This window comes from Ranitomeya variabilis, chromosome 1, assembly GCF_051348905.1.
Source record: "Ranitomeya variabilis isolate aRanVar5 chromosome 1, aRanVar5.hap1, whole genome shotgun sequence".
In the NCBI taxonomy this organism is placed as follows: Eukaryota; Metazoa; Chordata; class Amphibia; order Anura; family Dendrobatidae; genus Ranitomeya; species Ranitomeya variabilis.
The window spans coordinates 908786508-908810333 of NC_135232.1; the positions used below are offsets into that span (position 1 = coordinate 908786508).

The 23826-nt window shown below is 46.8% G+C and overlaps 1 protein-coding gene across 2 annotated transcripts in view; it reads right to left on the reverse strand.

The window, feature by feature from the left end:
- Positions 1 to 23826, reverse strand: part of SGMS2 (sphingomyelin synthase 2) — a 115628-nt gene that overhangs the window by 76018 nt on the left and 15784 nt on the right. Inside the window, exon 1 of one of the 2 annotated variants that reach the window (XM_077279012.1) lies at positions 3876 to 4397. The exons of the other annotated variant lie outside the window; for it this stretch is intronic. The gene's annotated coding sequence lies outside the window, so the exon portion shown is untranslated. Of the gene's footprint in view, positions 1 to 3875; positions 4398 to 23826 lie in introns of those variants that run through there. 2 annotated transcript variants of the gene reach the window in all.

The window sequence follows — 23826 nt, forward strand, 5'->3', positions numbered from 1 at the left end:
GTCAAAACCGCGGCAAAATCGCAGCAAAAACGCATGCGGTTTTCTTGCGGATTTCTTGCAGAAAATAAGTATTCAATAAAGTTTAGTCAAGCCGCACCCAATACTGACGTTGTCTCCACGGACATCAGGGCGCACGTCCACACCAGGGGGTCCGTCCCAGTAGAAGAGATCCACAATACAAGCTGAGAAAGGACAGCGCCACATCAGGAAGTGATAGACAGCAATATACTTTATTCTGCCTCCTGCGGCAACGTTTCGGTCCGAGGACCTTTTTGCAGAAAATGTCCGGAATTCTCAGGAATTTTCTGCAAGAAATCCTGAACGTGTGCACATAGCCTTAAATAAGAAAGCTACTGTCACCAGCTACCATCCAGATGTCAATACCGTACACAGGAGTATTTAAAGGGCCTTTATTTGTGTCTACAGCTAGTAAAGGGAGGATTTCGGGCAATAAATCTGCATTATGAGATTGTTAGTTTAGCAATTACCTAACTTCAAACTGGAGTTTCTTGTATAATTACACAGAGCTATAAGGGCGAACTACTGTAACCTATGTGCATAGCAACTGTGATAGTGCGACACTCCCAGCCAGGCACCGCCACATACCAGGGCAGGACGCAGTACACACACATGCTGCACTTTACCCTGCAGGATCTCACTGGATATTATGCATCGTCTTCACTTATCGCCTTGTCTAACCATCCATTGTTGGTCACTTTCAGCTAATTATTACTTTTTATAGATTATAATACCATTCTGGTAGATCGGCACAGGACTGGAAATATGAGAGGAGAAAAAGAAGACTCCTCGGAGAGGACTTTTCCCAAAATTTCCTCCAATTTATAAAGTTAGAATTTTTATGGCTGCTCTATGAAGGATATGGCAGGAGAGGAGAACGCACCTGGTGTAAGATATGGCAGCTATACCCTCATAATTATCTGCCCTGTGCCCCTCAGGAGGGCAGCTTTATCAGTTACAGGGCAGACTGGCACAGTGCCATGGAGTCCTCTTGCCGTATTGTATGTGGGTGACAGTTGCCATATCGCAGGTGTGCAGGGGGACCATATCGCAGGTGCGCAGGGGGACCATACCATATCGCAGGTGGGCAGGGGGACCATATCGCAGGTGGGCAGGGGGACCATATCGCAGGTGGGCAGGGGGACCATATCGCAGGTGCGCAGGGGGACCATATCGCAGGTGCGCAGGGGGACCATATCGCAGGTGCGCAGGGGGACCATATCGCAGGTGCGCAGGGGGACCATATCGCAGGTGCGCAGGGGGACCATATCGCAGGTGCGCAGGGGGACCATATCGCAGGGTGGGATGCCATATTGTATGTGGGTGACTGTTGCCATATTGCAGGAGTGCAGGGGGACCATATCGCAGGAGTGCAGGGGGACCATATCGCTGGGGGACCATGTCGCAGGTGTGCAGGGGGACCATATCGCAGGTGTGCAGGGGGACCATATCGCAGGGGGGGATGCCATATTGCATGTGGGTGACTTGCCATATTGCAGGAGTGCAGGGGGACCATGTCGCAGGTGCGCAGGGGGACCATGTCGCAGGTGCGCAGGGGGACCATGTCGCAGGTGCGCAGGGGGGCCATGGCGCAGGTGTGCAGGGGGGCCATGGCGCAGGTGTGCAGGGGGACCATGTCGCAGGTGTGCAGGGGGACCATGTCGCAGGTGCGCAGGGGGGGATGCCATATTGTATGTGGGGGGATGCCATATTGTATGTGGGTGACTTGCCATATTGCAGGAGTGCAGGGGGGGCCATGTCGCAGGTGTGCAGGGGGACCATGTCGCAGGTGCGCAGGGGGGGATGCCATATTGTATGTGGGGGGATGCCATATTGTATGTGGGTGACTTGCCATATTGCAGGAGTGCAGGGGGGGCCATGTCGCAGGTGTGCAGGGGGACCATGTCGCAGGTGCGCAGGGGGGGATGCCATATTGTATGTGGGTGACTTGCCATATTGCAGGAGTGCAGGGGGGGATGCCATATTGTATGTGGGGGGATGCCATATTGTATGTGGGTGACTTGCCATATTGCAGGAGTGCAGGGGGGGCCATGTCGCAGGTGTGCAGGGGGACCATGTCGCAGGTGCGCAGGGGGGATGCCATATTGTATGTGGGTGACTTGCCATATTGCAGGAGTGCAGGGGGGGCCATGTCGCAGGTGTGCAGGGGGACCATGTCGCAGGTGCGCAGGGGGGGATGCCATATTGTATGTGGGGGGATGCCATATTGTATGTGGGTGACTTGCCATATTGCAGGAGTGCAGGGGGGGCCATGTCGCAGGTGTGCAGGGGGACCATGTCGCAGGTGCGCAGGGGGGGATGCCATATTGTATGTGGGGGGATGCCATATTGTATGTGGGTGACTTGCCATATTGCAGGAGTGCAGGGGGGGCCATGTCGCAGGTGTGCAGGGGGACCATGTCGCAGGTGCGCAGGGGGGGATGCCATATTGTATGTGGGTGACTTGCCATATTGCAGGAGTGCAGGGGGGGCCATGTCGCAGGTGTGCAGGGGGACCATGTCGCAGGTGCGCAGGGGGGGATGCCATATTGTATGTGGGGGGATGCCATATTGTATGTGGGTGACTTGCCATATTGCAGGAGTGCAGGGGGGGCCATGTCGCAGGTGTGCAGGGGGACCATGTCGCAGGTGCGCAGGGGGGGATGCCATATTGTATGTGGGTGACTTGCCATATTGCAGAAGTGCAGGGGGGGATGCCATATTGTATGTGAGGGGATGCCATATTGTATGTGGGTGACTTGCCATATTGCAGGAGTGCAGGGGGGGCCATGTCGCAGGTGTGCAGGGGGACCATGTCGCAGGTGCGCAGGGGGGGATGCCATATTGTATGTGGGTGACTTGCCATATTGCAGGAGTGCAGGGGGGGATGCCATATTGTATGTGAGGGGATGCCATATTGTATGTGGGTGACTTGCCATATTGCAGGAGTGCAGGGGGGGCCATGTCGCAGGTGTGCAGGGGGACCATGTCGCAGGTGCGCAGGGGGGATGCCATATTGTATGTGGGTGACTTGCCATATTGCAGGAGTGCAGGGGGGGCCATGTCGCAGGTGTGCAGGGGGACCATGTCGCAGGTGCGCAGGGGGGATGCCATATTGTATGTGGGTGACTTGCCATATTGCAGGAGTGCAGGGGGGGATGCCATATGGTATGTGGGGGACTGTTGCCATATTGCAGGAGTGCAGGGGGACCATGTCGCAGGTGCGCAGGGGGGATGCCATATTGTATGTGGGTGACTTGCCATATTGCAGAAGTGCAGGGGGGGATGCCATATTGTATGTGAGGGGATGCCATATTGTATGTGGGTGACTTGCCATATTGCAGGAGTGCAGGGGGGGCCATGTCGCAGGTGTGCAGGGGGACCATGTCGCAGGTGCGCAGGGGGGATGCCATATTGTATGTGGGTGACTTGCCATATTGCAGGAGTGCAGGGGGGGCCATGTCGCAGGTGTGCAGGGGGACCATGTCGCAGGTGCGCAGGGGGGATGCCATATTGTATGTGGGTGACTTGCCATATTGCAGGAGTGCAGGGGGGGATGCCATATGGTATGTGGGGGACTGTTGCCATATTGCAGGAGTGCAGGGGGACCATGTCGCAGGTGGACCATATAGCAACATCACATGGCACAATATGCAACAGGTCAGTGACTGCAATGTGCCAACTAGTGGCATGGCAGCAGCCTTCACTAGTGGCTCCTGGGATGCAGGTTGTATGGAGACAGATAAATAGGTGATGGAGAAAGATACAGAATAGACAGAATAATATATAGATATGATATAAGAGAAAGACTGGATAAATGAACGCTCAGCACTGAGCTCCTAGAAGCTGGCACCTACCCGCCTGCTCCTCCTCTCACTGGCAAACTTTGCGGCCGGCAGCACTCTCCTGGCGGGTCGGCTGGTGTGCAGGCAGTGCCGGCGGGCAGACACTCCGCTCCCGAGTGCGGCTCTCTGCGCCTTTCCAACAGTCTTCATGGTCCTGCCCGACCCCTTTTCCCGGTGTATCAGCCTCAGCGCTCTCCTCCTCCACCTGACATCACACAGTCCGCTCCCAGTGCTCTCACTCGCCGCCCACTCCACGACCAAACCCTGACTCACTGCCGTGCTCCTGTCAGGCGGGGGGTAGGAGGACCAGTGCCGGCTCCGTGCTCCTGTCAGGCGGGGGGTAGGAGGACCAGTGCCGGCTCCGTGCTCCTGTCAGGCGGGGGGTAGGAGGACCAGTGCCGGCTCCGTGCTCCTGTCAGGCGGGGCCCGGGGGGAGCTGTACCAGTGCCGGCTCCGTGCTCCTGTCAGGCGGGGGGGTAGGAGGACCAGTGCCGGCTCCGTGCTCCTGTCAGGCGGGGGGGAGCTGTACCAGTGCCGGCTCCGTGCTCCTGTCAGGGGGCGGGAGGAGGACCAGTGCCGGCTCCGTGCTCCTGTCAGGGGGCGGGAGGAGGACCAGTGCCGGCTCGATGCTGCTGATTCATGCAGAATATCGATCACTCGCTGCCTTCAGATCGTAAGACGGATCCAGGATCCAATGATCTGCCACGTGTGATCACAGCCCTAAGTAGTTTCTAATCTGCAGAGGGAAAACTGCGCTGAACAACTAGCAACAATGAAAAGATTGGGCTCACTGCTATATGATATTCAGGATATATCAAGAGTGCAATCAATGTCAGTAATAGAAATAATTGTTAAAAAAGAGAAAAGCATTACTGCAAAGAAAATTGCACACCATACAATAATAGACAGTCATTTGTAAAAAGATAACATGCTGATTTTATTGAACACTTCAAAAACACCACACATTAAAAACATAGTTAAAAAGTACAAACACCATCCACTATAGACAGGTAATAGAGACCGTAACCTAGGATGGTATCAGGACCCAGAAACAACCTAATGGCTCCTGAGGAGATGTGCAAAGCCCCGATTATGGACCATAATTAATCTGTGCACATGGAACAACCGTATGCAGAACATGACCGACAGGTGCCCAAAAGACTATAGAGCTAGCCCAGCCAAATAGGCTTGAGGGTCAGCTATACATGAAAATATATACATGAACAACTGGCAACAAGGATTTCCCATTGCAAACAACCAGAAGTGTTTTGTGCACATTTTCACAGATTTTGCAAAAATCAGTGTGAACAATCCATTAGGCTCACATTAGCGTTTCTGTGCGCAGCATATCATCTGCATGCCAAAACCCATGCAAAAGCCTCCACATCATCTTATGCGTGACACAAAAAACCGCTCTGTGTGCATGTGTTTAAATGCGTTTTGGCATGCGTTAGCGTTTATGCGCATGGTAGAGGTGGTGACATCATTTCCTGGACATGCGCAGTCTGAAGTATGCATGCGTATTGAACGCATGCGTATGCATGTCCTTGCGTATCAATGCGTTCCCATTGACAGTGATGCGTTTTATTGACGCACTCATCCGCATGCGCATGATTGCGCAATATTTGACCCCTCAAAAAATGCAACGTTTTGTTCGCCGCACACCGCAAAACGAAGCATGCGTATGCATCCGCATGTGAACGCATGCAAACGCTTGTCCCTGCGTACACCATGTTAAAGATATGTACGCCTGATGCATGCAGATCTATACGGATCATACGCTGCGCACAGAAGCACTAATGGGAACCCGGCCTAACAGTCACATTCTATTAGGGCAGGTGCAGACGACCATATTGTAGGTGTGAGTGCGAACCAACAAAACGTGGGATAGCGCTCGGAGCAGTGTTAGCCTATGAGGCCGTGCACATGTCCATGTTTTTGATACATGCCCGTGTTGGATCGGATATTAAAGGGAACCTGTCACCCCAAAATTCGCCTATAAGCTAAGACCACCACCATCAGGGGCTTATCTATACCATTCTGAAATGCTGTAGATAAGCCCCCGATGTATCCTGAAAGAGAAGAAAAGCAAGTTAGATTATACTCACCCAGGGGCGGTCCCGCTGCTGGTCCGATGGGCGTCGCGGTCCGGGTCCAGCGCCTCCTATCTTCATATGATGTCATCCTCTTGTCTTCCTGCCGCGGCTCCAGCGCAGGCGTACTTTGTCTGCCCTGTTGAGGGCAGCGTAAAGTACTGCAGTGTGCAGGCACCAGGAAAGGTCAGAGAGGCCCAGCGCCTGCGCACTGCAGTACTTTACGCTGCCCTCAACAGGGCAAATCAGAATGCCTGCGCAGGAGCACGATGCCGGGAGCGATGAAGAAGCAGGAGGGCAGCGATCATAAGATGGGAGGCGCCGTACCCGGACCTGCGACACCCATCGGACCGGACCTCCCCCCGGGTGAGTATAATAAAACTTATTTTTCTTATCTATTAAGTCGGACGGGGGCTTATCTACAGCTTTATGGAATGCTGTAGATAAGCCAAGAAAGGCCGTGGCCGTTTCTTATATTGGCCAAAACTGCTGACAGGTTCCCTTTAAGTGGTGAAAAAAAAAAAAATTGTGCCATTTTCCGAGACCTCAGGTTGGGTGAGGGCTTATTTTTCGGGTGCCGAGCTGACGTTTATAAAGATACCATTTTGGTGTAGATAAGATCTTTTGATCGCCTGTTATTTCATTTTAATGCAATGTTGTGTCAACCAAAAAAATGTAATTCTGGCGGTTTTAATTTTTTTCTCATTATGCCGTTTACCGATCTGGTTAATTCTTTTTTTATATTGATAGATCGGGCAATTCTGAACGCGGCGAGACCAAATATGTGTAGGTTTGATTTTTTTATTGTTTTATTTTGAATGGGGGGTGATTTTAACTTTTATATATATATTTTTTTATATATATTTTTAAAAACATTTTTTTTTACTTTTGGCATGCTTCAATAGTCTCCATTGGAGACTATCAGCTACCATAATCCGACTGCCTCTGCTACATACAGGCGATGATCAGATCGCCTGTATGTAGTAGAATTGCTTACTTGCTATGAGCAGGAGACCTCTGGTTGTCATGCCAACTCATCAGTGACCCACGATCATGTGACGGGGGTCGCTGATGGGCGGATTTCCAGCGCGATTGCTGGAAGCACATGTTAAATGTCGCTGTCAGAGTTTGACAGCAGCATTTAACGGGTTAATAGCCGCGGGTGGATTGCAATTCCACCCGCGGCTGTTCCAAGCACATGTCAGCTATTCAAAACACCTCACATGTGCCGGAAAGATGTGGGCTCAGTGCCGGAGCCAACATCAAAGGGGAGACACGACATGCGTAGTACTAGTGTGGTGCATGTCATGAAGTGGTTAAGATTGTGCAGTGCCCCAGAGTCCTGGTCGTTGCAGTACTGTGGCTCCGCCACTAAGGGGAGCAATGGTGCGTCTGATGGCACTGAAGGAGTTCATCTGATCAGGTATCACAGACACCAATACATTTCACAGTCGGGCCTCCGGGGGGAGCTAAGGGTTCTATTCACTAGGCCACTCCCCACCATAGTGGGTAAACTGGGGGTCAGGCAGGAAGTTAGATCAGAAAGCTGACTGGGTTGGAACCAGGCAATACCTTGTGGCAGAGGGTGTTGTGGGGGAAGATACAGTAGGGTCTCTGTCAGGGGTGGGATCCTGACAGAGGCTTGGCAACTTGAACGAACGTAACGGGACCGTGCCTGCTCAGGATAGCGGCGGTGCCCAAGGAAGGATCAGAAGCGAGATAGATTGTGCTGAGTGAGAAACGAGATCAAGCAATAGGAGAATACCAGTAGGGGTCGTGCTGTAAGACCGAAGCAACACCCTACTGAGGCGCACTACCGGTGGCCGGAACGCCGAGAGGGTATTTCAACATCCAGCTTCAAGCAATACCCTAAACAGCGGCAGGACAGTCAGTCTAAGGCGGGCTGTCTAACTTAAATCACCTATGCAGTCTTGGGGGGCAACTTGTGGAGAGGGGCGACTCTAGGGTCCCGGAAGAGCTCCGAGCCTACCCGTCAAACGGGTGCCGTCCCAACCAGAACACCAGGGAGGGACGGAGGATTAGCAGAACATCATCTAATCGAGTTGTGAGGGAACTTAGGAAACAGACACAACAGTTGTGGGGACTTTCCGTAAGCACAGCAGGGAAGGACCGCAACACATAGCGCTAGAAGGAAGGCACAGATTTCCACCTGCTAAGAGAACTCTGGAGGTGCCATTGGACCGGCCGGACTTGCGTAGCCTGGTTATCCGGACTGAGGACCCAGAGATCTTCAGTAAAGAGGTAAAGAGACTGCAACCTGGTGTCCTCGTTATTTACTGCACCGCACCACCACCACTATCTACATCTATTACTGTACGCCCCTCGGCAGGGTCACGGACTGGGCCTAGCCACCGTGACAACCCCAGAGCAGAGACTCAGAGGCCCGGTACCGGGTACCCCTCGGCCCTGCGGCAGTGGGGGCGCTACAATTGCACTCGGCCATGAAAATCAGTGAGTGCGTGGGAAACATTGGGCTGCACTTGGATGATAGAATGGAGAAGATGGAGACATTTTTTTCTTCATCTTGTCATCCGAGAGAATCAGATCGCACCATCTCACATTCTGATCAGCGGTTTCCCCTGGATAAGAGAATCTACGGCCGTCTGTCCCTGCCCTTATACTATGAATGGCTCTGCATGGCGTTATTCATTGTCTATGGGACTGCTGGAGATAGCCGAGTGCTGCTCTCAGCTTTTTCCATCAGTCCAGTGGAGAATAAACAGTGGGGCACATTTCTGTTTCTTCTGTTCGGGATCAGTGGGGTCACTGCAGTTGGACCCCACCGATGTGCAATTGATCAAATATATATATATATAGGTGATAACTTTTAAGCTACGTTCCCACAGTGAGCTATTGGTGGGTTTTTGATGTTGCAGACTTTCTACACCAATTAAGGCAATTACCGTAGGTTACTTGTGTTGTGGAACTTGTTTAGGGCAGTCTCACACGTCCAGATAATTCCGGTACTGGAAAAAAAATCTGTACCGGAGTTATCCGTGTCCGTGTGCCCGTGAGCTCACGTAGGCCATACGTGCGGCACACGTGTGCCGCCCGTGTGGCGAGTGGGTACCACACGGAGCGTGCAGGAGACAGCGCTAAAGTTTAGCGCTGTCCCCTGCATCGTGCTGAAGCCGCGATTCATATCTTCTCTGCAGCAGCGTTTGCTGCAGAGAAGATATGAATAATAGTGTTTAAAATACAGATCTATGTGTCCGCCGCCCCCCCAACCCCTGTGCGCCCCCCCGCTGTTCAGAAAATACTCACCCGCTCCCACGATGGATTTTTACAACACCAATATTTTTTAGGGACCACATCACATTTGAAGTCACTTTGAGGGGTCTATATGATGGAAAATACCCTAGTGTGACACCATTCTAAAAACTGCACCCCTCAAGGTGCTCAAAACCACATTCAAGAAGTTTATTAACCCTTCAGGTGTTTCACAGGAATTTTTGGAATGTTTAAAAAAAATTAACTTTTAACTTTTTTTCACAAAAAATTTATTTAGCTCCAATTTGTTTTATTTTACCAAGAGTAACTGGAGAAATTGGACCCCAACATTTGTTGTACAATTTGTTCTGAGTATGTTGATACCCCATATGTGGGGGTAAACCACTGTGTGGGTGCATGGCAGAGCTCAGAAGGGAAGGAGCGTCATTTGACTTTTCAATGCAAAATTGACTGTAATTGAGATAGGACGCCATGTCGCTTTTGGAGAGCCCCTGATGTGCCTAAACATTGAAACCCCCCCACAAATGACACCATTTTGGAAAGTAGACCCCGTATGGAACTTATCTAGATGTGTGGTGAGCACTTTGACCCATCAAGTGCTTCACAGAAGTTTATAATGTAGTGCTGTAAAATAAAAAATCATATTTTTTCACAAAAATTATCTTTTCGCCCCCAATTTTTTATTTTCCCAAGGGTAACAGAACAAATTGGATGCCAAAAGTTATTGTGCAATTTGTCCTGAGTACGCTGATACATCATATGAGGGGGTAAACCACTGTTTGGGTGCATGGCAGAGCTCGGAAGGGAAGGAGCGCCGTTTGACTTCCCAAAGCAAAATTGACTGGAATTGGGATGGGATGCCATGTCGCTTTTGGAGAGCCCCTGATGTGCCTAAACATTGAAACCCACCACAAGTGACACCATTTTGGAAAGTAGACCCCCTAAGGGACTTATCTAGATGTGTGGTGAGCACTTTTAACCCCCAAGTGTTTCACTACAGTTTATAACGCAGAGCCATGAAAATACATTTTTTTTCCCCACAAAAATTATTTTTTAGCCCCCAGTTTTGTATTTTTCCAAGGGTAGCAGGAGAAGTTGGACCCCAAAAGTTGTTGTCCAATTTGTCCTGAGTACGCTGATACCCCATATGTGGGAGAAAACTACTGTTTGGGCGCATGGCAGAGCTTGGAAGGGAAGGAGCGCCATTTGGAATGCAGACTTAGATGGAATAGTTTGCAGGCATCACATTGCGTTTGCAGAGCCACTGATGTACCTAATCAGTTGAAACCCCCAACAAGTGACCCCATATTGGAAACTATACCCCAAAAGGAACTTATCTAGATGTGTTTTGAGAACTGTGAACCCCCAAGTGTTTCACTGCAGTTTATAATGCAGAGTTGTGAAAATAAATTAGTTTTTTTTCCAACAAAAATTATTTTTTAGCCTCTAGTTTTGTATTTTCCCAAGGGGAACAGGAGAAATTGGACCTCAAAAGTTGTTGTCCAATTTGTCCTGAGTACGCTGATACCCCATATGTGGGAGAAAACTACTGTTTGGGCGCATGGCAGAGCTTGGAAGGGAAGGAGCTGTCATGAATCCCCAATGGCTAGGGATAGCACAGGACAAGCAAAGTACAAATAAATAACGGACGAGCTCTAGGGTGATGGAACCTGGGCTGACCGCTGCCCTACGCCTGACAAACGCAACTAGAGATAGCCAGGGAGCGTGCCTACGTTGGTTCTAGACGCCACGCACCAGCCTAAGAGCTAACTAGTACTGCAGAGAAAATAAAGACCTCACTTGCCTCCAGAGGAATGAACCCCAAAAGATATAGTTGCCCCCTCACATGTATTGACGGTGAAATGAGAGGAAGGCACACACATAGAGATGATATATATAGATTTAGCAAATTGAGGCCCGCTGTAAACTAGAAAGCAGAACGATACAAAAGGGGACTGAGCGGTCAGCAAAAAACCCTAATCAAAAAACCATCCTGAGATTACAAGAACCCATGTGCCAACTCATGGCACATGGGGAGAACCTCAGTCCACTAGAGCTACCAGCTAGCATAGAGACATAATAAGCAAGCTGGACAAAAAACCAAACAACTGAAAATCAGCACTTAGCTTATCCTGAAAGATCTGGGAGCAGGTAGGCAGGAACCAAACAGAGCACATCTGAATACATTGATAGCCGGCAAGGAAATGACAGAAAGGCCAGGTAAAATAGGAAACACCCAGCCTCTGATGGACAGGTGGAAACCAAAGGCCGCAACCCACCAAAGTCACCCAGTACCAGCAGTAACCACCAGAGGGAGCCCACAAACAGAATCCACAACAAGGAGCGCCGTTTGGAATGCAGACTTAGATGGAATGGTCTGCAGGCGTCACATTGCGTTTGCAGAGCCCCTGATGTACCTAAACAGTATAAACCCCCCACAAGTGACCCCATATTGGAAACTAGACCCCCCAAGGAACTTATCTAGATGTGTTGTGAGAACTTTGAACCCCCAAGTGTTTCACTGCAGTTTATAACGCAGCGCAGTGAAAATAAAAAAAATCATTTTTTTCCCACAAAAATGATTTTTAGCCCCCCAAATTTTAATTTTCCCAAGGGTAACCAGAGAAATTGGACCCCAAAAGTTGTTGTCCAATTTGTCCTGAGTACGCTGATACCCTATATGTTGAGGTAAACCCCTGTTTTGGCGCACGGGAGAGCTCGGAAGGGTAGGAGCACTGTTTTACTTTTTCAACGCAGAATTGGCTGGAATTGAGATCGGACGCCATGTCGCGTTTGGAGAGCCCTTGATGTGCCTAAACAGTGGAAACCCCCCCATTCTAACTGAAACCCTTACCTAAAGACACCCCTGATCCTAATCCCAACCCTAACCTTAACTCTAACCACACCCCTAACCCTAATCCCAACGCTAACTATAACCCTAACCACACCCCTAACCCGAACATGCCCCTAACCCTAATTCCAACCACATCTCTAACCCCAACACACCCCTAACCCTAATCCCAACCCTAACCACACCTCTAACTCCAACACACTCCTAACCCTAATCCCAACCATAACCTTAACCACACCCCTAACCCTGACAAACTCCTAACCCTAATCCCAACCCTAATCCCAACCGTAAATGTAATCCTAACCCTAACTTTAGCCCTAACCCTAACTTTAGCCCCAACCCTAACCCTAACTGTTGCCCCAACCCTAAGGCTAGGTTCACATTGCGTTAGGGCAATCCGTTTAGCGCTAGCGGATTGCACTAACGCAATGTTTATTTAGGGGCCGTGTTTGGGGTCGCGTTAACGTCCCCACTCTCGCAGATCCCCGATCTGCGAGAGCGGGGAACGGACCTCGGGCGCGAGCGGCACAGAAGAACGGCACATCACTAGCGCGAGCCGAAAAAGGCACGCGCTAGTGATGCGCTGCAGGAGAAATTTACATTGCTGTCAATGGGCACGTTAACGGACCCGTTGCACGGCGTTAATTGCGACATTTTCGCCGTGCAACGCTGTCCGTTAGCGTGCACACATTAACGCAATGTGAACCCAGCCTAACCCTAACCCTAATGGGCAAATGGAAATAAATACATTTTTTAAATTTTATTATTTTTCCCTAACTAAGGGGGTGATGAAGGGGGGTTTGATTTACTTTTATAGTGGATTTTTATGATTGGCAGCTGTCACACACTAAAAGACACTTTTTATTACAAAAAATAGTTTTTGCGTCTCCACATTTTGAGAGGTATAATTTTTCCATATTTTGGTCCACAGAGTCATGTGAGGTCTTGTTTTTTGCGTGATGGGTTGACATTTTCATTGGTACCATTTTCGGGAACGGGACATTTTTTGATAGTTTTTTTATTCCGATTTTTGTGAGGCAGAATGAACAAAAACCAGCAATTCGTGAATTTCTTTTGGGGGGGCGTTTATACCGTTCCACCTGTGATAAAATTGATAAAGCAGTTTTATTCTTCAGGTCAGTACAATTACAGCAATACCTCATTTATGTTTTTCTTGTTTTGGCGCTTTTATACCATAAAATCTATTTTATATAAAAAATAATTATTTTGCATCGCTTTATTCTGAGGACTATAACTTTTTAATTTTTTCGCTGATGATGCTGTGTGGCGGTTTGTATTTTGCAGGACAAGATGACGTTTTCAGCGGTACCATGTTTTTTTATATCCCTCTTTTTGATAGCGTGTTATTCCACTTTTTGTTCGGTGGTATGATAATAAAGCATTGTTTTTTGCCTGTTTTTTTTTTACGGTGATCACTGAAGGGGTTAACTAGTGTGACAGTTTTATAGGTCGGGTCATTACGGATGCGGAGATACTAAATATGTGTACTTTTATTGTTTTTTTTTATTTAGACAAAGAAATGTATTTATTGGAACTATATATATATATATTTTTTCTTTTATTTAGGATTTTTTTTTTTTTACACGTGTAAATATATATTTTTTTACTTTGTAACATTGCCCCAGGGGGGGACATCACACTATAGTGTCAGATCGCTGATCTGACACTGCAGTGCACTATGTAAGATCAGCGATCACATAGACACTGAAGGAGGCTTGCCGGCTCCTGCTCTGAGCTCAGAAGACCCTCGGAGCAACGCGATCACATCGCGTTGCTCCGAGGGCCTCAGGGAAGCATGCAGGGAGCCCCCTCCCTGCATGATGCTTCCCTATGCCGCCGGAATGCTGCGATCATGTTTGATCGCAGTGTTCCGGGGGTTAATGTGCCAGGAGCGGTCCCTGTCCGCTCCTGGCACATAGTGCCGGATGTCAGCTGCGATAGTCAGCTGAATCCCGGCCCCATTCGTCCGAGCTCCCCCCGTGAGCATGGCTGATCGGTGATGAAGTACTATCCCGTCGGTGGTCATATGGGCCCATACCACCTCAACGGGGTAGTACGTCAGATGTCAGAAAGGGTTAATCAGTAATGTCTTTTTTAGGGGCTGGTCTAGTACCCGCTGTACTGTGCATGCTTCAATTCCAATGTGTGCTCAGCATGAGCTCCCTTCTTACTGTGAGATATTCTTCTCAGTGCACAATAACAGTGTGCTTCTTCCCCAACTCTCATGAGAAGTTAAAAGCCGGCAAGAGAGTGCACTGTCAGTGCACATTGTACTGAGATTATCTGGGAAGCAGAGATCAGCCCTGCCCCCAAAACAGATGTCACTTTCGGAGGCAGGTCTGATCTCTGTTTTCCCCACTTGACGGGTAATCTCCTTATAATGTGCACTGACAATGCGCTCTGCTGTCCGCTCGTCACTTCTAATTAGAACTGGCAAGGGAGTGCACTGTCACTATGCACAGAGAGGAATAATGTACAGTGAGTTTGTACTGAGCAGGCATCAGATATTGACAACCGACTAATGCTCTGTAAAGCAGGTTCTAGCCCAGCCCCTGAAACAGATGTTAATGATGATGCTTCTTTTCAGGGTGGGGTCAGAGGCTGCGGGCAGTGAAGACTATTTGCATCTTTTTAAAAAAATTTGATTATGTACTTTCAAAAATGTTTTCATGCGGTATTCCAGAAAAAGTCATTTACACCAAGAATAAAGCTCGTACCCTAGTGCTGCGGTGCCTCTCCACCACCATTCTGGTGATTGTTTGCAGGCTTCAGTGGTGACGACACTACTATAGAATTCATGTACACAATGGATGTCACTGCTGCAGTCTATCACTGAGAACAGCGGCTCTGCCCTCTACACCTGCAGAGCCACCAAGCCCAGTGACTGGCTGCAGCGGTGATATGTGCTGTGTTCGTAAAATCAATGTTGCAACCTGTAAACAATCACTTGAACTGCTGTGATTTTTACCTTACCTAATATCACAGCTCCAATTATTATTATTTTTATTATTATTATTTATCTTTAGAGAACCATTGATTCCATAGTGCTGTACATAGGAAAATGGATTTACATACAAAAAAAAACAAATAGAAATTACAGTGAACAAAATAACAATGACAGACTGGTACAGAGAGAAAAGGGCCCTGCAGGTCAGGGGGTTGCGGAAGCTTTGGTGGTGGTGAGGTGTCAGCAGGGTCATAGCAGGATGTAAGCTTTCTTGAAGTGATGGGTTTTCCTGTTCTGTCGGAACTGTGTCAGAGTGCGACAGAATTGGACGTGTTGAGGCACAGAATTCCACTGGATGAGGGAAATTTCGGAGCGGTCTTGGCCAGTGGATGAGGAACAGGTCACGCTGCCACAGGACGGGCTTACTCTGGAGGGGCGTAACTAAGCAGCTACCTGTCTTCACTAGCGCCTCTGATGGTGAGGTGAGGCTTGAGCTGCAGGTAGCCGCCAGGTACCACTTCAGACCAGCATTTGACCCCAAGATCACATGTGTAGCTTTGTCACCAAAAAAGAAGGAGGCACAGACACAGTTCTTGCACAGGGGCCCCAAGCTGTCAGTGTTCGCCCCTGAAGTACACATGCATAGCCCTTGATCTTAAAACGATAGTAAACTATTATATTCATTTTACTATAACAGTAATAAATTGCTTAGTACCCAATTAGTTATTGGAGACTGTCAGACTTGCTTTCTTCTTACTTCTTTCCTCATGTGCTAGGCCAGAAGGGAGTTGAGAAGAATGATGTACAATTAACCAGTCTTGTATAAAATGGCGATGCTAGGGCAGCATTTTATGAAACGCTCCCATGTCTCTGGGATTCTGGAGGTCAGCCAATATGCCACTGCATTATAGCGCATCTAACCAGGTGGCTGAATAGCTTTGTTCTTTGATGGCTTCTTTGCCTCTAGACAGTCTCTTTAACTATTTATACTTATTGTTTTTCTGATAAATGACTCATTTTACATTTACTTAAGGTCTTAAAATTGTCATTAATTTCCCAATGTTCTGCAATTACTACATTTTATTTATGGATATTGTGAAATAACAGTGTCTTCATTAAAGGGGTTGTCTACCTTACGGACATTTTTTTAATTAAGTAAAACAAGACTGCCACCTGATTGATGTTGCCTAAGCTACAGAAGAGGAAATCTACTTTAAAGATTTTGCCGGGGTCAATAGCCGGAAACGAGACTAGATCTGCACTCAGCCACATCTTCTCAGCGCTGTTGCAGGTGACTGACAGGTCTGTACCTCATCTACTATATAATTGTTTAAGGGTCACTTCCATCTGTCCTTCTGTCTGTCTGCTGTCTGTAATGGATATTCATTGGTCGCGGCCTCTGTCTGTCATGGAAATCCAAGTCGCTGATTGGTCGCGGCAAAACAGCCACGACCAATCAGTGACGGGCACAGTCTGGCGGCAAAATGGCCGCTCCTTCCTCCCCGCAGTCAGTGCCCGCTCCATAATCCCCTCCAGTCAGCCCTCACATAGGGTTAATGGCAGCGTTAACGGACCGCGCTATGCCACGGTGTTACACACTACGTTAACTACGTTAACGCAGCTATTAACCCTGTGTGACCAACTTTTTACTATTGATGCTGCATATGCAGCATCAACAGTGAAAAGATCTAATGTTACAAATAATAATAATAATAATAATAAAAAAGGTTATTCTCACCTTCCGACGTCGCGGCTGTCCTCGGCACTGCAAGCGGCAGGTTCCGGTGCCAAGGATGCTATGCGAGAAGGAACTGCCATGACGTCACGGTCATGTGACCGCGATGTCATCACAGGTCCTGTGCTCATACCAACCCTGGGACCGGAAGCTGCCGCATGCACCGCACACCGGCGCCAGGACTTCAAGGGGCCTTCGGAAGGTGAGTATATGTTTATTTTTTATTTTAAGTCAATTATTTTTTTAACTGGGATATGATGCCCACATTGCTATATACTACGTGGGCTGTGCAATATACTACATGGACTGTGCAATATACTGCGTGGCTGTGCAATATACTACGTGGGCTGGGCAATATACTACGTGGCTGGTCAATATACTACGTGGGCTGGTCAATATACTACGTGGGCTGGTCAATATACTACATGGACTGTGCAATATACTGCGTGGCTGTGCAATATACTACATGGGCTGGGCAATATACTACGTGGCTGGTCAATATACTACGTGGGCTGGGCAATATACTACGTGGGCTGGGCAATATACTACGTGGCTGTGCAATATACTATGTGGGCTGGGCAATATACTACGTGGGCTGTGCAATATACTACGTGGGCTGTGCAATATACTGTGTGGGCTGTGCTATTTATTACGTGGGCTGTGCTATATACTACGTGGGCTGTGCAATATACTGCATGGGCTGTGCTATATACTACGTGGGCTGTGCAATATACTATGTGGGCTGTGCAATATACTGTGTGGGCTGTGCAATATACTGCATGGGCTGTGCTATTCACTACGTGGGCTGTGCTATACAGTGGGGCAAAAAAGTATTTAGTCAGTCAGCAATAGTGCAAGTTCCACCACTTAAAAAGATGAGAGGCGTCTGTAATTTACATCATAGGTAGACCTCAACTATGGGAGACAAACTGAGAAAAAAAAATCCAGAAAATCACATTGTCTGTTTTTTTATCATTTTATTTGCATTTTATGGTGGAAAATAAGTATTTGGTCAGAAACAAAATTTAATCTCAATACTTTGTAATAAATCCTTTGTTGGCAATGACAGAGGTCAAACGTTTTCTGTAAGTCTTCACAAGGTTGCCACACACTGTTGTTGGTATTTTGGCCCATTCCTCCATGCAGATCTCCTCAAGAGCAGTGATGTTTTTGGCTTTTCGCTTGGCAACACGGACTTTCAACTCCCTCCAAAGGTTTTCTATAGGGTTGAGATCTGGAGACTGGCTAGGCCACTCCAGGACCTTGAAATGCTTCTTACGAAGCCACTCCTTCGTTGCCCTGGCGGTGTGTCTCACGATACATGGCCCCATTCATTCTTTCATGTACCCGGATCAGTCGTCCTGGCCCCTTTGCAGAGAAACAGCCCCAAAGCATGATGTTTCCACCACCATGCTTTACAGTAGGTATGGTGTTTGTTGGATGCAACTCAGTATTCTTTTTCCTCCAAACACGACAAGTTGTGTTTCTACCAAACAGTTCCAGTTTGGTTTCATCAGACCATAGGACATTCTCCCAAAACTCCTCTGGATCATCCAAATGCTCTCTAGCAAACTTCAGACGGGCCCGGACATGTACTGGCTTAAGCAGTGGGACACGTCTGGCACTGCAGGATCTGAGTCCATGGTGGCGTAGTGTGTTACTTATGGTAGGCCTTGTTACATTGGTCCCAGCTCTCTGCAGTTCATTCACTAGGTCCCCCCGCGTGGTTCTGGGATTTTTGCTCACCGTTCTTGTGATCATTCTGACCCCACGGGGTGGGATTTTGCGTGGAGCCCCAGATCGAGGGAGATTATCAGTGGTCTTGTATGTCTTCCATTTTCTAATTATTGCTCCCACTGTTGATTTCTTCACTCCAAGCTGGTTGGCTATTGCAGATTCAGTCTTCCCAGCCTGGTGCAGGGCTACAATTTTGTTTCTGGTGTCCTTTGACAGCTCTTTGGTCTTCACCATAGTGGAGTTTGGAGTCAGACTGCTTGAGGGTGTGCACAGGTGTCTTTTTATACTGATAACAAGTTTAAACAGGTGCCAGTACTACAGGTAATGAGTGGAGGAAAGAGGAGACTCTTAAAGAAGAAGTTACAGGTCTGTGAGAGCCAGAAATCTTGATTGTTTGTTTCTGACCAAATACTTATTTTCCACCATAAAATGCAAATAAAATGATAAAAAAAACAGACAATGTGATTTTCTGGATTTTTTTTTCTCAGTTTGTCTCCCATAGTTGAGGTCTACCTATGATGTAAATTACAGACGCCTCTCATCTTTTTAAGTGGTGGAACTTGCACTATTGCTGACTGACTAAATACTTTTTTGCCCCACTGTATACTACGTGGGCTGTGCAATATACTGCATGGGCTGTGCTATATACTACGTGGGCTGTTCTATATACTACGTGGGCTGTGCAATATACTACGTGGGCTGTGCAATATACTGCGTGGGTTTTGCAATATACTGCGTGGGCTGTGCTACATACTGCGTGGGCTGTGCTACATACTGCGTGGGCTGTGCTATATACTGCATGGGCTGTGCTATATACTGCGTGGGCTGTGCTATATACTATGTGGGCTGTGCAATATACTACGTGGGCTGTGCAATATACTGCGTGGGCTGTGCTATATACTACGTGGGCTGTGCAATAAACTACGTGGCCTGTGCTATATACTATGTGGACTGTGCAATATACTACATGGGCTGTGCAATATACTACGTGGGCTGTGCAATATACTATGTGGGCTGTGTTATACACTACGTGGGCTGTTATACACTACGTGGCCTGTGTTATACACTATGTGGCTTGTGTTATACACAACGTGGCCTGTGTTATATACTGCGTGCGTGGGCTGTTATATACTACGTGGCTGTGTTATATGCTATGTGGGCTATTATACACTCTGTGGGCTGTGCTATATACTACGTGGCTGTGCTATATACTCTGTGGGCTGTGTTATATACTACGTGGCTGTGCTATATACTCCTTGGTCTGTGCTATATACTCCGTGGGCTGTGCTATATACTACGTGGCTGTGCTATGTACTACGTGGCTGCGCTATGTACTACGTGGGCTGCATTGCATACTGCGTGGCTGCCATATACCACATGAGCAGTGTTATATACTGCGTAGCCTGTGCTATATACTACGTTGCCTGTGTGCCTGTGTTATATACTGCGTGGCTGCTATATACTGCATGGGCTGTGCTATATACTACATGCCCTGTGTTATATACTGCATGGCCTGTGTTATATACTACGTCGCCTGTTATATACTACGTTGCCTGTGTTATATACTACGTCGCCTGTCTTAGATACTGCATGGCTGCTATATACTGCGTGGGCTGTATTATATAGTACGTGGGCTGTGTTATATACTGTTTGGGCTGTGTTATATACTGCCTGGCCACTGTTAAATACTGCGTGGCCTGTATTAACGCATCGGGTATTCTACAATATGTATGTATGTATGTAGCAGCCACATAGTATATAGCACAGGCCACGTAGTATTTGTCTGCTATATACTACATGGCTCATATATGCTACGTGGCCTGTGCTATATACTATGTGGCTGCTATATACATACATACATACATACATATTCTAGAATACCCGATGCGTTAGAATCGGGCCACCAACAAGTGTGTACATAAGAAGAAATGCCCAGTTTAGGCAGCATGAATCAGATGACAGATGACTACCATGAATATGGCTCCTTAGCCGAAACGCGTTGGTCAGTGTGCCGCTGGTGACTCCATCTTTGTCTTTGAATTTTATCCATTTTTGATAATAAAGTTCTTACTGAATTTCATAACATATGCCTCACTGGATTTCCAATACCTTTCATATTGAATACTAAATCAGATGACAGGTTCTTTTTAAGTGCATGTTATTTTTTACTTTAATTAATTTTTACAATTTGGTTTCATTAACCACTTAGTGACGGGCCATTTTTAAAAAAAATCTGACCAGTGTCACTTTATGTGGTAATAACTCTAGAACACTTCAACAGATCTCATTGATTTTGAGAATGTTTTTTCGTGACACATGTAGTTTATGTTAATAGTAAATTTATATCAATATTTTCTTCGTTTATTTATAAAAATATCATAAATTTGTCAAAAAATTCCCCAAATTAGCAATTTTTAAACTTTGATTATCCCTTTAATCCAGATAGTCATGCCACATAAAATAGTCATTAAATAACATTTTCCTCATGTCTGCTTGACATCAGCACCATTTTTAAACTATATATTTGACTTTTGCGGACCTAGATCTCATAAAATACCCCAAAATGAGACCATTTTAAAAACAGCTCCCCTCAAGGTATTCAAAACTGCTGTCATGTAGTTTTATTAACCAAATGGATGCTTTTCAGCAATTAATACAAAGTGACATAGCAGGAAGGAAAAATGTTATACTTATCACCTAAATGTTGCTAACTTCTGAACAGGTCACTGTAGCCAGCAGACTCTAAGACCGTTATTTGGCCGTGAATTGCCATGGCAAATATCAGAACCACATAATCATGATCTCAGGGCGCTGATGGGAGTTAAAGAGGGAGCCCCACACTCTGTTAACCATTTACATGCCATAGTAACTTTTGACAGCAGCATTTAAGGGGTTAAAAAGCCATGGTTTGTGCCAACACTAATCAAATCTGATACAGTAAGGTGTTAGCTATAGTATACAGTTAACAGCTGATGAATTTTCACTAGTTGGGGGATGCTATTGTCTGAAATGTGAGGTCGGTAAAAAGATGTATTGGTGGTCACTAAGGGGTTAAACATCTTGTACAGTTTGGCTTTTATAGAATCATATAATGATAGAGTTGGAATGGACCTCAAGGGTCATCGTGTCCAACCCCCTGCTCAATGCAGAATTCACTAAGCCATCTTAGACAGATGTCTGTCCAACTTCTGTTTGAAGACTTTCATTGAAGGAGAACTCACCACCTCTCGTGGCAGCCTGTTACACTCATTGATCACCTTCACTGTCAAAAAGTTTTTCTAATATCTAATCTGTATCTTCTCCCTTTCGGTTTCATTCTGTTGCTTCTCATGTTTCCATGTGCAAGTGAGAATAAGGATGATCCCTCTACACTGTGACATCCTTTCAGATATTTGTAGACAGCTATTAAGTCTACTATTAGCCTTCTTTTTTGCAAGCTAAACATTCCCAGATCCTTTAACCAGTCTTTGTAGGCCATAATCTCACGCAACAGCGTAGGAAGATTAAGTGCAAGAAGAGCGGAAGGAAGCCCAAACACTAGGGAAGGTGGAGTGGAGACCCCTAGGCAAATTTAATAGCATGATTAAGATCGTATAGATCGAAAAGCGTTGTCTATCCTCATGACTGCATCCACCTTTGAGCAAGGATTTTAATCACGCTATATTTATATGCACCAATAAAGCATTTCAAGATTTTAGAAGCTGGAGTATACACCTTTTCTTCATCTTAAATTTAAGAGCACCATGCCTCCCCTACCGTCCCAATATTGATTCCGCATCAATCACTGAGCAGGAACCTAAGCTTGTATATCCGTAGAGCTACGCTCTGATTAGGAAAGGAGGAGGGATAGGCACTGGTCATTCCCCACTGTATACTAAAGAGAAGGGAGACAAACAAGGGGGAAGCAACTTAGCTTGAGCAGACTCAGAGATGTAACACCAAATGTCCTCCAACAGCACCAGAGAGGAAGTAAGCAGACTGCTAGAGCTTCAAACCTTCACAAGGGAAAATGTGAATATCACCGGCGACTCCCTGAAGCAGACTGGGAGTCTATAACACCCAAGTCCAGGTGTGTCAATTAGAGCCAGAGGGAGGTAGCCACTGGGTCCAAGAGTAAGAAGGATTAAGAAGGCATTGCCAAATGTAAAGACCTTCTACAGCCAGATGCAGAGCGACTGTAGCATCTGACACACCCATGACACATACTTTGTAGTCCTAGTAGCTCTTCTCTGAACGTGCTCCAGTTTTTCGAATTCTTTTTAAAAATGTGGTGCCCACAACTAGACACAGTATTCCAGATGAGGCCTGACGAAGGAGGAGTAGAGGGTGCTGAATTTGCAGAATGGGCAAAACAAAAATTGGAACAGGACCCTCAGTTTACACAGAACATTATGTTCAGTGATGAGGCAAACTTTTTTGGGTGGGCCATTTTTATGGATACACCTAAATAGCATGAGAATGGTGACAGTTTTCTTACATAAGGTGTCTTGCATTGAAATCTGCTGCAATGACCTGGGTACTGCATTCACCAGTCATCAACACAATTTCTATCCGCTCCTCATGTGTTAACCTCTGCAACATGTCAATGGCTTTAAACGAAGAGAAACTTGTAAATAACCATTGTTTTTCTTGTGAAATTCTCAATAAGTTTGATGTGTCACATGACCCACTACCCATTGAAAAAAATAAAGTTGGATCCAAAATGGTCAACTTCAAAATGGCCGCCATGATCACCACCCATTTTGAAAAGTTTCCCCCTCTCATATACTAATGGGCCACAAACAGGAAGTTGATATCACCAACCATTCCTATTTTATTTAGGTGTATCCAAATGGCCCACCCTGTGTGTATATATATATATATATATATATATATATATATATATATATATATATATATATATATATATATATATACTGCTCAAAAAAATAAAGCGTACACTAAAATCCCACATCCTAGATATCACTGAATGAAATATTCCAGTTGTAAATCTTTATTCATTACATAGTGGAATGTGTTGAGAATAAAACTTAAAAATGATCAACGTAAATCACAACTAATATCCCACGGAGGTCTGGAGTTGGAATAATGCTCAAAATCAAAGTGGAAAATGAAGTTACAGGCTGATCCAACTTCAGTGGAAATGCCTCAAGACAAGAAAATGATGCTCAGTAGTGTGTGTGGCCTCCACGTGCCTGTATGACCTCCCGACAACACCTGGGCATGCTCCTGATGAGGCGATGGATGGGGTCCTGAGGGATCTCCTCTCAGACCTGGACTAAAGCATCCGCCAACTCCAGGACAGTCTGTAGTGCAACGTGACGTTG